The sequence below is a fragment of the Bombus terrestris genome, chromosome 6, assembly GCF_910591885.1.
Source record: "Bombus terrestris chromosome 6, iyBomTerr1.2, whole genome shotgun sequence".
Classification (NCBI taxonomy): domain Eukaryota; kingdom Metazoa; phylum Arthropoda; class Insecta; order Hymenoptera; family Apidae; genus Bombus; species Bombus terrestris.
The window spans coordinates 16684140-16700827 of NC_063274.1; the positions used below are offsets into that span (position 1 = coordinate 16684140).

The window sequence follows — 16688 nt, forward strand, 5'->3', positions numbered from 1 at the left end:
CTTGATAGTCTTGTTTATTTTTTAGGATTTGACAGTATATCAAACGTGAAGTTAGTAAATACCTAGGTATCTGCCAAAAATTTCTGGAATGTCCCCAATTTAACATACTGTTTGACCTTTTGCTAATATTAAGATGTGCGGAATTCAAGAAAATGATGTTTAGCTCATCGTTTCACTTTTGTAATTTTTAAAAGTATTTCGTTATTACTATTATTAGCCATAGAATGGTTTTCCTCTTTTCGATATGTTTCTATCATTATTTAAAAAGAAAGAAATTTTGTAAACTAACAATTGAATGGAATGTTAACAAATATTTATTCGCATTATTTTCTTTGAAATACTACTTGTTTTGAAAATAACATTTGTAAGCACGTATCAAAACTTTCTTTTTATATGCTGTTAAACAACTATGATATGTTTGTTTGTGTCGATGATATTAATCGTAGCGTATTGAGGGCTCCTCTATTTTCCAGTGTATACCTTCAATTGATAATATGCAATTACAGTTCCAAGCACGAATTATTATGTCGCATCCTGTAACATGTCACGGACCCATGAAACTTCTGTCGATATGTTCGGATAATCTGATTTCGTGACTGTCATTCACCATGATTGAGTGCACGGGTTATAAATATGTGCATAATGAGCTTGTAACTCCAGAATTATCAGCCTGATCTTGTTTGGAAGACAGGAGTCTATTAATAATGGACTCCAATACTGACGTGCGAGACTAGTTTAAATTGTTTAAAGATGAACAGTTATAATTTTCTCATAAAATTTAATTTTAAGTATAATTGTAGTAATTCGTAAAGTGTAAAATAAAAATTTGAGTGCGATTAAAATTTTTACCTAAAAAAATTTATCGTTATTCGAGGATATACATAAATCGTTTCACATATTTCGCTGCATACCATGCTTTATTGCGACATAATGTAACGTATAAAGTTTCGTATCTTCCGAATTCAAGAAATTATACTGACTCTGGTTCTCGTATAGCGACGCTACGTTATATGTAATATATCACACGACTTGGCTAGTGTTTCAGCGTGGGAACGTTCATGTACTCATATTTCGCATATGTTATATTCGTCTATGCATATAACATGTATCTATATATGTATATAATATAATAATAATAATAATAATAATAATATATATATATATATATATATATATATATATATATATATATATATATATATATATACTAATTATATATATTATAATAAGACATAAGCGTCCAAATTAAGCCAGAATCCTTTCTTAGTTCGCTTGTAGTTAAACATCTCACAGATTAAACTTTTGAAAAATTTCTATCGTCACGTACTTCTTCCGTTTCTCGCATTTACATTTTACGCTCTTTATTTCTCATTTGGACTTTGGTAAGCTAATGCAGCCATGTATCTTTTGCACACATACATTTACACTTGCTCATTTTTCTTAAACTTAAATCACCAGAATTGCAGTGAGCTTAAGATAAGACTGATGTAATCTCACGCTGTAAATTCCATATTTACGACACTACACAAGCATTAAATAGCAAATAGACGTTAAATGGGTTAATGAGCGAATGATTTTGTCATTCGTACTAAAAATTTGTATCTCTCACCCCATTTCAAGTGACAACATTGGGTTATTTGGAGAATTTGTAGCATTTTTGACAAGCAATATATTCTGCTGGGTATTTGCGAAATATGTTTGATGAGATTGGAAAGGGAATATTTATATGAACATCTGCCAAATAATGAAATACCGTAGTTACACAAATACGAGGTGGATGTTAAACGTAGCAAAAATGGTGGTAGGGTGTTACCGTATTGATAATGCAAGCCGACAGGGGATGATCCTGCGTGAAGAAAAAAGTTGCAACTATAGAATAAAATTCTTTCAAATGACGCTTCGTTTTTCAGAAAATCAAGTTTTAAAATTAGTTAAGTAGTATAGTTGAACTTAGCTAATTACACACTAGGTGTGAGTAAACAAACAGCAGGAGGTTATTCTACATTTAAAAATAAGTAAAAAATGTGCAGTAAAATTTTTCCTTTTACGACCTCATTTTTAAGAAAATAAAGTTTGAACATGTTACACAGTTAAGGATTGGTTTAATACACGAGTATACTACATTTTCAAATTTACTTTTCTCGAAAACAAAGTATCTTACGAAAAGGTTGTATTCTACATTTTATAGTTATTTTCGCGTGTGAAACCCTAACTGTAACCCTTACTCTTTGTCAATTATTTATTCCTGCTGAGTCCGATATTAGTCAAATTCAAGTATACTTGACAAATTTTTAAACTCGATTTCCTCGAACACAAAGCTCTGCAGGGAAAATGTTACTCTACATTTTGTATTTATTTTTTAATATAGATTCAGCTCGTTTCAGCTTGTACCATTAATTCGGTATCACTTTGAATATTAAAGAATATAATTCGGTATTAGTTAGCAGTTAACAGAAAATATGCAATTTACTAAAGTTTGTTCTTGTATATTTATATATTGAATTTTACTCTATTTATCAGACATAAGTGTAGCATCGTCCATCATTTATTACATTTTTTTGTAACAGAGTCTTTCTAATGCTAAAACTCGAATGCACCAGTAGCTAGTAAAAACTAAAATTTTTTCCAAAAAATTTATTGTTAATAAAAGACAAAAGATTTTTCGGAAAAGCGATCATAAATCTACCCTATAAGTAATAAATATCATAAACATGATCAAGGTATATACATTTTTATAGACATATATATGTATGAATTATTCTTATAGCTATTTTTATAGAAATATATCACTTCTAAATTTATATATTATTCTTTTTATTTCGATAACATGTTCAACAAATTATCCTCGCACAGAAATGTTCGAAAATTTATTCGAAAAATTAAAATATTACAACTTTTATACAAATTTGCGAGAATTTATGATTATAAATATTCACGATAAAAATATGTTGGATCGATGCAGTTTATATTCGTGGCATTATATAAAAAATTTCTCATACATTCTTAGATAATAAATGCGAGTTTAAAATTTTTTAATCTAATTTCAAAGCGTTATATGTAATAGATACATATTTTTACATTTTACTTCTTGGGGGCTTGATACATATTTTCAATTCTGGATTCAATATTTCAAACAATTTCAACAACATAATGTGTGTAATTTAGTATGGAATGAAAATACTCCATTTCGTTAACTCTGCCTCAATCTATTTGTCCTGAACGTTTTTCACTTGACCGAGGCGTACAAAACCTATAAGAAAGGAAACTATCGTTATACGATATCATCTTTTCAATTCTATCTCTCAATAAACTTTTACCAATGAATTATGAATATTAATTCTAACATTTTTATTTACAAGTGATACTAAAAAACCTACTCGTATTTATATCCATACACTACTAAATAATATCCGAACAATATCCAATTTTAAAACATTAAAATTTAGAAAATTCAGCTTCACTACATTGTCAAACTACATGATTTATATCTTCACATTCATAATTCACATTTCAATATGACTTTTTACAATACTAACACGAGAAAGAGCAGCAACTCAATTATACTTGAAATTAATTTCATTTACTGTGAAATTATTAGGAAATATAAATATTGTTGCTTAATAAAAAGAAGAAATACTAGCATAATTATACCAATTCAGTCACAAGAATATTTTTCAATTTAAAAAAAAAGACAATATTGCGTAAATTAAAAATAAGAAAGAACAATATACTACACTTAATGTAAAAGATCTAATATATAATATAATATAGTATAATATAATATGATGTAATATAATAAAATTAATACGATATGATACAATACAATATAATACGATACAATACAATAAAATGTGATATAATACATTATGACATAATATGATATACTACAACGTGATATGACATATCGTAACACAATAAAATGTAATAGAGAATAACGTGATATAGTATAACGTAATATAACGTAATATAACATACCACAACATTATATAAGGTAATACCATATAACGTAATACAATACAACGTAATATTCTATAACGTAATATAATGTTACGTGATATAATGTAAAGTCATATACTAAACCCAATACGATATAACGTCATATGATATAATGTGACATAGTATAACGTGATATAGTATAAAAAAACATAATATATAGTGGTATATTATAAAGTATTATAATACAAAGTAATATAGTATTACAAAGTATAATGAAACGTTATATAATAAAACGCGACATAGTATAAAGTAATATAATATAACATGATATAGTATAACGTAATACGAGACAACCTAAACAATATAACGGAATATAATATAACGTGATATAGTATAGCGTCACATAATATAACATGATATAGTACAACGTAATATAAAAAAATGTGATATAGTATAATGTAACATAATATAACGTGATATATCATAACGCGGTATAGAATAACGTAATACCTTATAATGTAGTACTATATAATGTAATACTATATATTGTAATATAATATTACTTAATACTATATAACGTAATAATATATAACGTAATACCTTATAACGTTATACTATATAACGATAAACTATATAACATTACCATATAACGCAATATTATATATCGTAATATGATTTTACGTAATACTATATAACGAAATATCTTATAATTTAATACTATATAACGTAATACTATACAGCGTAATACTATATAATGTAATACTGTATGACGTAATACGTTAAATTGCAATGGTATGTAACGTAATACTATATAACTTAATACCTTATAATGTAATACTATATAACGTAATACAATATAATGTAATACCATCTAACATAATACAATATAACGTAATATCTTAAATCGCATTACTATATAACGTAATACCATTTAACGTAATACCTTATAATATAATACTATATAATATTATACTATATAGCGGAATATGATATAACGTAATACTATATAACGTAATGCTACCTAACGTAATACTACATAACGTAATACTGTATGACGTAATATCTTAAAGTAAGGACATTATGATGTAATACTATAAAACGTCATACTATATAATGTAATAATATAGGACGTAATATCCTTTAACGTAATACATTTGCAACGTAATACGTTATAAAGTAATACTATATAACGTGATACTATATAACGTCATACTATACAACGGATGTAACGGAGTACCTCGCAGCGTAATACTGTATAACGTAATACTACATAACGTAATACTGTATGACGTAATATTATATGGCGTAATAAATTACAACGCAATACCATATAACGTACTACAGAACAACGTAATATGATATAACGTGACATAATATAACGGGATATAGTTTAATGCAATATAATCTATCGTAATATAGTATAAGGTAATACAAACAACGTAATACAATATAACGCGATGTTGTAATTGCAATATATTATGACGCAATATAATATAATGCAATATAGTATAACGTAATATAATATAACGGAATATAATATGACGTGATATAGTATAACGCAATATAATATAGCGAAATACAATACAACTTAACACAATGTAACACAATATCATTTGACGTCATTCAATATAACGTGATATGGTATAACATAATAGTATATAAACTGACATGATAGAAAGTAATACGATACATCGTAATAGAACATGATGTTATATAATATAACGTGATATAGTATAATGTGATGTAACATTACGTAATATAATATAATATAATATAATGTAACATCTTACAATATAACTAAAGTGTATAATGTAATAGGTGCCAATTCAATACACGCCGTTTTTTTCAATAGTTTATTTATTACCTTGACCAGAAACATCTTCACAACTGTTGAGTCACGAGTTATAAGGACGACAGCATAATGTCAACTGCACTGTTGATCAACTTTCTTCCCTTTGTCACATTTCGATATCCCCACTAAATATAATAAATATAATGTAGTGTATAATATAATATAATATAATATAATATAATATAATATAATGTAAAATAATATAGTATATCATGATATAATATAATATCATATAATAAAATAACCAATGTAATATAGAAATAAGGAATCTAATGTAAGTGTCATATACAGCATAAAAAATTAGAAATGAGAACTCAATAATCTTTTTGTTATAGGCTTTGGATCTACAGTAAAAATAAATGAATAGACAATAATAATATTAATATAAATATTGTTTATTGCTGTTCTATGCTTCCGTTGCTATTATATGACTAATCCCATGACTTGGACGTTTTCTGTCTCTCTGTACTCGGCTATCAGTCTTGGAAAATTTTATGTCAATGGTCATGCTCATGTATCAATATGTAGTTCTTACGTAGTTCTGGAAAAGTTCGTTCTCTTTGCGAATGTCTGTGTCGATTTATACGCCTTTTATATGTGTCTTGAACGGTGCATTGGTATGCGTATAAACTCAGAACGTTTGTGTTCTGTGCCTGTTAACAAGAAAAGGACGCCAGACGTCTGTCGCCTCGATGGAAACTTTTATCCACATTGATGTTGTTCCGGTGATTGGCACACGAACGACCTGCTCGTTTTCTATAAGTTTGAAGTTTCCAAAATATGAGAGCATAAAAATTGCACAAATTCAATGGACATTTCGATCGCGATGGCCATAGAATTCCCAAAAAATATTAGATGGTTAAGATGAAAGAAAATTTTTGTTCGGATACGTACCTAGTTTATTTTCAATTTATAGCTTTATTTTAAGATTTGTTCGGTCAATGCGTCTTTAATAATTACTAGGCTGCAGATTCTGATACAAATTCACGTTTGTATGATAGTAACCATTAGTAGATAGTAATCATTCAGTAGAATGAACAGAGATTTGTTTCATATTTCAAACATTGTAATGTGTACTTTGGATATTTTTGTATATTATGTGTATTGTACATTCTCTGTACATTTTTTTATATTTAAATTATACGTAGTATAATTAGTCTGGCGTGGCTAACGTGTAAACATGTTAAACGAAAGCTAAGTTCAAGGGTTGAAGTTACTTTTATATTTTCATAAAGGGTAGACTCTGAAGGTTGAAAATTTTATATAACAAAAGAAGGACATATTGACAAGTTGCAAGGTGTGTAGACATTTGAAAGCAACTGGGCAGAGGTAAACTGAAATTGCTCGGATCTCGTATTAAAGCATAAAAAAGTATCAAAGTACTACTTCGTGAGGTGTAGCAATAATTCACAATTTTTCAAGCCGTTCACGACCTTTGAAACACTTTGCCTCCGTCAAGGATTTAAATTCTCTCGCAGTCTGGATCCTTTTAAGACTTAAAACGCTTTCGATGTTATCAATCGCCACGGTAACTTTTGTGTTTGAAGTTAAACTTCATTAAAAGAAACCCGCTGCTGCCTACTGGTTATTAACAGCAATTCAGAGGCTTAAAGAAGAGGTGATAAAATCTTAAAATTGAAAGAACATTACAGTAGAAATTAAGTTTCTCACTACTACATTGGTTCATAAAAGTATTTGAATACTTAACATAAAGAACTTTTATATCCATACTGTATGTGTTGTATAAAACATTTTGAAATATCATTAGCACTCCAATAATACACAACTATCATAGTAAAATATTGGTATAATTTGAAGCCAATCTGAAAATATATACAGAAATATATATATATTCCTACAAATACATATATAGAAATATATACATTTTTATTTTTGTATAAACTAACTCAAAGTGGTTAATTCTTTTTTTTGTGTCCACGTCTTTTAGGATATTTAATGTACAAAAACTTTTCATCGGTAATGTACTTACTTTTTGTATATTCGATAAAAGAATCACCCGATTTAAAGTAATCGAAAGAATCCAGAAAAACGTATTCAAAACGTAAAAACATGGATCTCGCGAAACAGCCTGTCATCAAACCGTGATGTTTCTTTATTTTACGTAGGTACGGAAACTCTATTTGTTCTGAGCCTAAGGTGGCAAGGGCTTAACCCAGAGCTTCGGTTATTGCATTACGAGAAAATAGGTCTCAGAGGTGTGTGGCAAAGTGTGCAAAAGCGTCTCAGGTTATGCACTTCCGAGAATCGCATAGATTTAAAGATTAGCTAGCTACATTTGACAACGTGAAACTAGTGTGACAATAGTATTCGTGTTTAGTGTCAACGCAGTTCAAGGTGGTAGATTGCATCTCGTTCTAATATTGTTTCTATCCAAAAATTTATTTTATTCGATCAGAATTATTAAATGCCACTGAAAAATTTGTCAATACACTTATTTTTTATTTTCTAGCCCTTCAATATTTTAGGTACTGTCTGCCATTTTTGGTTTTCTTCTCCTTATTCGTCGTAAATGTCTGTAATACTTGAATTCGTATTCTATTTACTGTAGCGCTTTCGATTATCTAACATTTAATTAATTTATAAACTAGAAGAAATTACGAATGAACAGCGTTATAAAGGATATATATGAAAAAGTTTCCAAATAATATATTTAACTGGCATTACAAGATCAGCATTTCTCCGTATCATAAGAATATCATCTTTGCCAGAGATGTCTTCCTCCACCCTCGGCGGCGACTAAACTATTCTTCGATCAAACAAGCATAACCACGACTCAAACGAAGGAAATTATACATCCCTTACGTGGCATCCTCACGTAGAGGGAATATTGACTGGCTGGATTATTGGTCTCTTGGTAAGGAGATCCTTTCTTTGCGCTACGGACAAACCCGTTTAAACGGGTGCTGCTGGTGTGTTAAAAAGGGATGGCCAGTCGAACTGAAGGAACTAGCAGGCGTCCATGGCAGAATTTGCCAGCACACATCACAGTATACTCTACACTCTCACAAATATATAGACACTTGCCATTTTTAACGTAATGCAATCTAGTTACATAATTACATTACATAATTTCCTGACGGAAAGACGCAGGACGATTTATACTTTATTAGAATTGACATATATTATGATAAAATTTAGTTCTAGAAGTTAATTTGCAATAAAAAGAATTTGTGACTATCAAAGGGAAAAGTATAAAGCGTCACAAAAGACTAGTGAATCACAGAAATACATTACTGACCTCATTATTGGGATCCCAAATCATCAGAGGTCTTCGAAGGAATTAACCATCAGATCTGAAGGAAGGATTATATATTATATATGTGTATAATATACCATGATAAGGTTATGATAATATCACGATAAGACTTAAAACAAATAATTAAATAATATTTCACGTGATATATGTATATTTGTTGATTCCACAAGAAAATAATAAATATTACTTTTCACCATTAATTCATCCACTTTACTAATATTCTGTGTCGTTAGTATAAATCAAGCAAAGTGTCCATGTACTTACAAGCGACAGTAGAAAGGGTAGCAGAGGATCGAAGGGAAAGCAAGGATTGGTAAAGAAGGGAAACAACGGGAGTAGAGAGTGATCTAGGGAAGAAGAATCGCGAAGTCGCTTGAACGGCGACGCTGCACATGGCACCTCCCACGGAAGATCAATATCCCTACCAATCGTATTTCTCTCTTGACTACGGCACACTGTCTCTCCTCAGTGGCACGATATGAGCGTCTTTTCCTTATCAATTTCTCCTTCTCTTCTTCTCTCTCTTTTTTCCTTCTTGTTCCTCCTCCTCTTTTTCTTTTTCTACTTCCGTTTCTCCTATTGGTAGTTTTCCCGAGCTCGACTTTTCGCGACCGATGCCGCGAAACGTGCAGCCTCGCTATTTCCGAACGATTGACCTGCTGTAATTTCTTCAATGCGATTACGAGGATATTGGGACTTTCGAAGGAGGTTCGACCTAATTGTAGATAAAATGAATCAGGGTTAACTAGGAATGTTTGTTATGCGAATAATTCATTTAACGAGTGCTGATATAATACAGTGACTATCGACAATATTTAAATATTTATTATTATTATTATTATTATTTATTCCATGCAGTATAGTTTTTGAATTTAAAAATTGCACTTGAGCAGGACAATTTAAACCTAATTATTACTCTATCCTAATTACATCAGTTATTTACATATTTCTTGAATATCTATTATAGAAAACTTTTATGAATACATTATACGTGTTGCATGAAAATATGTGAAATTTTATTGGCCCTGTAATGACATGGCTATTGTGATAATGATATTACTGGTAAAATTTGAAGTTAATTTAGTGTTGTATATGAAGATTACAAGTCATTCACTTTAACTCGCTTTTACTTGGTAAAAAATTCGTATATAACATGAATAGTGAGTTCGAACCTAGATGATGTCATTAAGAATTGTGGCTTATTAATATAATGAACAATTGATTGTCCAAATATTTCTGTAACCTCTGTGAAAACGATGTGTCTATTCTATGTATATTTTCAATTTTGTTTCAAAATTTAGCAATATGTATAATTATGATAGTCGTATTTTATTACAGTGCTAAATAAATTTTAAGAAGTTTTATATAACACATGCAATACATTCGTATATGATTTCTACAAATGTTCAAATACTTTCGTGAGTTACTATAGTTGTTGGGTGAAATACATGCTTCACTTAATGAGTGAATTTGACTATTTTTTAAAACCCTTCTTTTTCTTTTCCACTTAATTAACGTTACTGTTTTAAATTCAATTGTTCTTCGTGTTTTTGTTTCATCCTACGACCACTTGCTGTCGACGTATCGACCAAGCTTCCCGCTTTTCTTTGTTAGGTCAACAATTTAATGAAACATCGGTCGACGTTTAAAATCTTTCTTTTCTCTGTTAGTCTGCGAAATTCAAAAGCATTTCCCTTATTGATTCCGAGCTTTTGGGTCAAATTTGTCTATGGTATTTGTATTATACAAGTTAAATATTATTCAAAATTCTCTTTAATCCCTTCAATTCTGAAAATTTTCATGACACGATCGATTCTCAATTCCAACACATGATTACAGCGAAATTTTAAGAAAGATCAAGAGCTTTATTTCGAAAATAGAAAGACTCGAACTTTTTGTTTATAAACTTATTTTCATGTTTTATCAGTGATAATAATGAGCGACAAATTTTCACATTATCAGCGTCATTATAAGGCGCTAGTTGAATGTGAAGAGTTAATTCGTTGATCCCTGAATTTCACATGTTTTCATCTAAGTTTTGAAACAATATTTTTCTGCTTTCTGTACCATCGAAATATTATTATTATAGATATACTAAACAATGAATTTTTCGTGATTTTTTTTATTTACTCTCAAACATCGTGCTAGCTGTTCAAGATTGTAATGGACATATATAAGTATTATTGAAGCATCCCATGTGAAGACGTCACGGATGACGTTCAATTAAAACTTCTGTCTTAACTTCGAGACAAAAATATCGACAAAATCACGAGTCAACAACAAATCTGCCAACTTATTTATCGAAATTCACAGAGAGTTGGCGAAATAATTTGACGTTGGCTCTCACCAACTATCTGTCAGCGATGATTACTTCTGCTGCAACACACATTAACTATCTGCGCTTCGAATGTTTGTAACAACTGTATCGATGAAACGAACAAAACAACGTTCATTTTCGTGTCGTAATTTAAATAAAATATATAATTATCAAATTTTTCCTTCCAAGGAACTCATTATTGCTCCTATGAAACATGCATATTATAAATTATTTGATTAAGGATATGCGTTAAATTATTGTATTAATATAAAATTGAAACAGATTTATATTTTCAATTTGCGCTTATTTTATACGATATATATTAAAAGAAACACAAGTTTTTTAAAATCCAAAATAATGTTATGTCCCTTTGATTCCTTAAGAGATACACCTGATAAAAGTTATATTATTTTAAATCGAATGCTAAATATTTCGCTATTTATCATTCCGAATAATTTGTGTGCGAATAATGTGATATTCATATTCATAAAACAAAAATCATTAGGAATTTCATTAAGGACACATTCGAGGAATTAAATAATATACATTTAGGATTTGTATTATTATATAAATAACTGTAGAAAAAGAAACGAATGCTTTTATTTATGGAAATTTATTTATGAAAATTTTTGAAAAAAGAAAATGCTTTCACTACGTGGCAGTCATTAGGAAAATGCAAGCAAGGGACATAAATCTCTTTCTACCATTTTCCTCTCCATTTTTTCCTAATAAATGTAACGAATTTCGCCGTTGTTTCGTTTAAAAGAGTCGCGCTCAAAAATTACAGCTCCAAGGAATCCAATTTTCTGAGTAATCCTTGGAACTCCTGAAGGTAATCCTTGGAACTCTTGAAGGTAATCCTTCGAGTCATTTTTTTAAGTGCTCCTACTGATTTCATGTTCCTTGCATTACCTGTACAGTACACACAATGTGAAAATTAAATCGTTCTATACGCGAATGTGAAATATTTCAATATCGTTGTTTCCATAACATCGTTCCGCTATTGTCGAATGAGTTGAATTGTATTCAGTTTATGATATAATTAAGATTATCTTGTTATCTTTGAAAATACTGAGTTAATTCCAATTTTATTTCATCCTATTCAATAAAAATTTAAGTACTTTTAACTAATTTAAGTAACTTTACACTTATGTATAAATCTTATTTCTGAAATTTGTATAATTCTTTCTATTATGATTTTCTACATTACTATACATATTCGTTAATTCAGAGCATATTCAGCTTAGCAGAAGTCGCAGGGAAATCTTAAATTTAAATTTGTTAGATCTTGTAAGTTTTCGCTTATGGTTACATTTTACAGGGCAGATCTTAAGGGCAGATCATAAAGAGTTAACTTAATCTCTCCTTAATAGAACTTACAGTTGAAACGTTCCAAGAGGTTTAGTAATAACCATAATGCTGTTAGGATTCAAATTTTAATGTGACACTTCAAGAATATGAATAAGATTTACATTTGTCGGTCTTTCTAAATTGGAAAAAATTCTCGTATCACATATCCAACTATGAACGACTACAATACTTCACTCTTCCGTTCTGAAACGTTTAAACTCAACAAAACAGAAGAGCCACGACTAACTTCCTCCCTCAAATGCTCAAAAACCCAATTCAATAACGAACAGCACCGGAACACATAAATCGTACGATTTAAACTGTCAAAAATATTCTCTATCTCGCAGAAACTTTTTCGCAAAAAAAATCGATTGTCACAGATTTCTCTGTTCCAAACGCAGGATTTTCTCGCTCCTCGAGACACGTAAACACATGTGCGATATAATAACGCGAGTTACTTCCACATCATTTATCTGGACGATAAGAAAGTCTGGAGAAATCGTGGACCGGATGAGAGGAAAGGATTTCCGACAGATTCGCAGGAGAGAAACGCGAACGCGCCCAGTTCCTCCTTTCCATGAATCTTCGCCTGTCGTCGACGCGACGTTCGCCGTGTTCGTTTCAGCCGGAACGAGCGTAGACAGCCCTTCCGCCTCGAGACGCTTGCTATTTGTTCAAGCTCGTTGAAAGCCACGAAGCTAGTCGTCTCTATCCAAAATTTACTTATTCTTCTCTCTGTGAGACGAAAGTCTTGTCAAAAAGACTCTTCGAATATCGAACATCGAATTAACGTCGCTGTTTGAAGAATCTGTTTGTGATTAGGTTTGATTAAGTTGTATATGTTAGGCATACGTTCTCTGTTAGATATGTTCTATTAAATAAGTGATTAGCCATTTTTATGTCGACAAGAAAAACTTCAAAAATAGACAGTCAGCGGAATTAATAATTCTGTAGTACATAGAATTTGTACTTCAGAATTATAATCTGTAATTTAATTTTCGCTATCTGATGAAACGCTTCTACACTTTATTATTGAGGGTGAACATTTTGATCTGTTAAGAATTTCAAGAAACATTGGAACTTTAGAAAATATTATTAAGCGTCAATCTCGAGAAATCTCATCATCGATCGAACCGAGATTGTCATGCCGATGTGTAGAAAACATGAAGGTAAGCAAGATACCACAACATTGATTATGAACTCATGTCAACGTTCAAGCTAGGACAGAAAAGTGATAAGGAAAGGGATTACGTAAGATTCTCGTTGTCGAAGGTGTTATTTTCTACCGAAGAGGAAGCACTATCAAAGGTTATTCCGCATAAAATAGAAAGGCTGGTAGCTCGTGCGTAAAAATTGTGATGTACAAAAGAATAAAAATACAGGAAAACTTGTTTCAATATTTATTCGGTGGAATATGAAGAATTCGATAGAATATGAGAGTGAGAGAGAGAGAGAGAGAGAGAGAGAGAGAGGGAGGGAGGGAGGGAGAGAGATAAAAGAAATTCTTAAGATATTACTAAATTCTTTGAAGTTTATTTACGATCAAAAAGTGAAACTCCTTTGAAGTTTCTGGATTAACATTTCTTTAGGTCGAAAAATTAACAAATTACATAATAAACGCAGCAATATAGATATTTTTCTGTTATTTTGGAAAAGGAAACAAATTTATATTTACACAAAATATTTAGGATTGAAAATTAGGATTAATCAATTTCAAAAATTGAAGATATTGTTTGAAAAGTTACAAAATCAATCAAATCCCATTCAAACCAATAAAAAAAGGAATAAAATGTTTGTACACTTCTTCTGATTCTTCAGTGTATCGCAATTTGTAATTTAATTTTTTCCCCACAATTTATATTTTAGTATATGTGTCCAGAGCGTTTCTATTGGGTATTTCTTCTGTACAGTTTACGATATATCTTATTTCATTTCATTGTAACAAACTGAATTAATGAATATTTCCTGTACGAGATATAATAGAACGAACAATGTCTGCACAAAGCGAAATTATTTTCCGTATTTCGGTTAAGTTTCGATGTTTAATTGTTTTCTAACAACCGTGAGCGATGTGCCAGCTTTTGAACACGCATTTTACAAAATAAAACAATGCCGTTGATCTACTGATCAAATCGTGTTGACTTCATGAGTTTTATGAGCTTTTATTCAAGCCAATTAATTATCGTACTATTTTAAATTTATTGTAGAACGATTAACTTTTAAACGAGCGGTCTTTTTGGTAGTTTCGTTTTGTAGAGTGACATATGCATTGAAAGAGAAATTACCGTATTTATAATGACTGAAATTGTTCAAGGATAAATGAAACGAGGTAATAAAAAATTAACTGTTTTAGATACGGATTGATTTCATACGAATAAAATGTATTGCTATTAAGCAATTTATAATATCACATTATCGTATTATATAACAGAGAATATATAGTCATATTTCATCTTCTGATATGTTGATGTATATTTAGGCAAACTGATTAGTAGTGAAATATTATGATATTGCTCCCATGTTTGATCGGAAAATATTTGTGGATTTATGTCTCTTATTTCGTTAATGGTTTATGCCGCGTTACACTGTATCCCTTCCAATAAAATTTAGTACCCATAAACAATTACATATGAACAATAGCAAAGACTTATACAATATCAAGTACATATATTCATTTGTGTAGTTATTTATCAGCAGTGAAAGTTTTATATTATCGAATATAAATATTGAATAATGGAAGGATTGTGATATATATGATACAGTAGAAACTTGATTCTCCGATCTAACCATGAAATACGCTGTTCGGATGATCGAATTAAATTTGTTCCATGCGTAATGTTAGGCATAATGTTCGTATTAGCAAATGCGTAATAATAAATAAAGCTTTTTATCCTTTGGCTCTGGTTCATCTATTCGGAAATTTTGTAACAGCATACTGACCTAATTAGCTTTATATCTCAACAGTATGGTCTTGCTCTTCAGTTAATTCCCTCTGGACTCGGCTTATTTCTTCGTCCTTTCGTCTTCACTGCGTTGCTCGTCCGTTTTTTCATATAGCGTACAAGACTTGTTTACGCTTGAAAAACGAAGGAACGAATCTTCTGTTTCAGCCCACAGGCTGCGAATATGATACTTTTTATCCTGCACGAGTTCCTAGGTGTGTCTCCCTTGAGGTTAATTTTAATCGAATATGAATAAATGTTAAAAATTAAAACTGTCCAACTTTACGTTAATTTATATTAGTTTTGTAGCATGTCATTATTCTCTGTAAACTGGCTGAATTTGGAAACCGGTTTTAGTCCTTGAAGATGCATATGATATATGATTTGATATTAATACCTATGATATAATTTATCGTTCACACAAATAAAACGGCACGTAAAAATATGGAACAAAAGAAATGATTAATAATCCCTTAAATGAAGAAATTATTACATATTTCAGAGACTGATAATTTGAATGAATACAATATATACCTATACTTCAGTCTTTTTTCGCACATAATCACCTTGCGGTGCAATAAAAACTTCTACGTTTTGAAAATAAAAGCTTATTACGTCAGTGGCTTTAAAATGGGACAAAGTAAAAGAGGGAGAGAATGGAAGAACGATGGGAAAAGGAAGGAAGATGCGTTTCATCTGAGACCTGGTAATGGAACCAGCAAAGCTTTCTCGCATGACCATACATTCGACATACACATAATGGAGGTAAGTCAGAAGATGAATGTTGTATGGACAGGATGCTTAGACAAAGACTTTTGAAAATTCTGTGCTTTTATGCATCCTTTAATGGAGAGTATAAGAGTCATAGTTCAATTTTCAACGATCTGTAATCTAAAATTAATGTAATATTAAAAATCATAAATTAAGTAACTTAATCCAAACTATTCTGTTCGCAAGCATACCAGTTAAGGGTTAAAAACAACTAAAAAATTCTTCACCATGATCTGAATGTTC

General features: G+C 30.3%; 1 protein-coding gene and 1 long non-coding RNA gene across 9 annotated transcripts in view; one reads left to right on the plus strand and one right to left on the minus strand.

The window, feature by feature from the left end:
* LOC100643994 (potassium voltage-gated channel subfamily H member 5) overlaps positions 1-16688 on the plus strand; it is a 206341-nt gene that overhangs the window by 22080 nt on the left and 167573 nt on the right. The window lies entirely within an intron of this gene.
* On the minus strand, positions 2752-7586 carry LOC110120145. Of its 2 annotated transcripts, XR_007224450.1 has the most exons (4): positions 6683-7586; positions 6324-6544; positions 5801-5913; positions 2752-3250 (listed from the first exon to the last, which is right to left on the minus strand). It is a non-coding gene; the product is annotated as an uncharacterized LOC110120145 (long non-coding RNA). The 2 variants fall into 2 exon arrangements; XR_002308771.2 differs by having other exon boundaries at positions 6324-7586.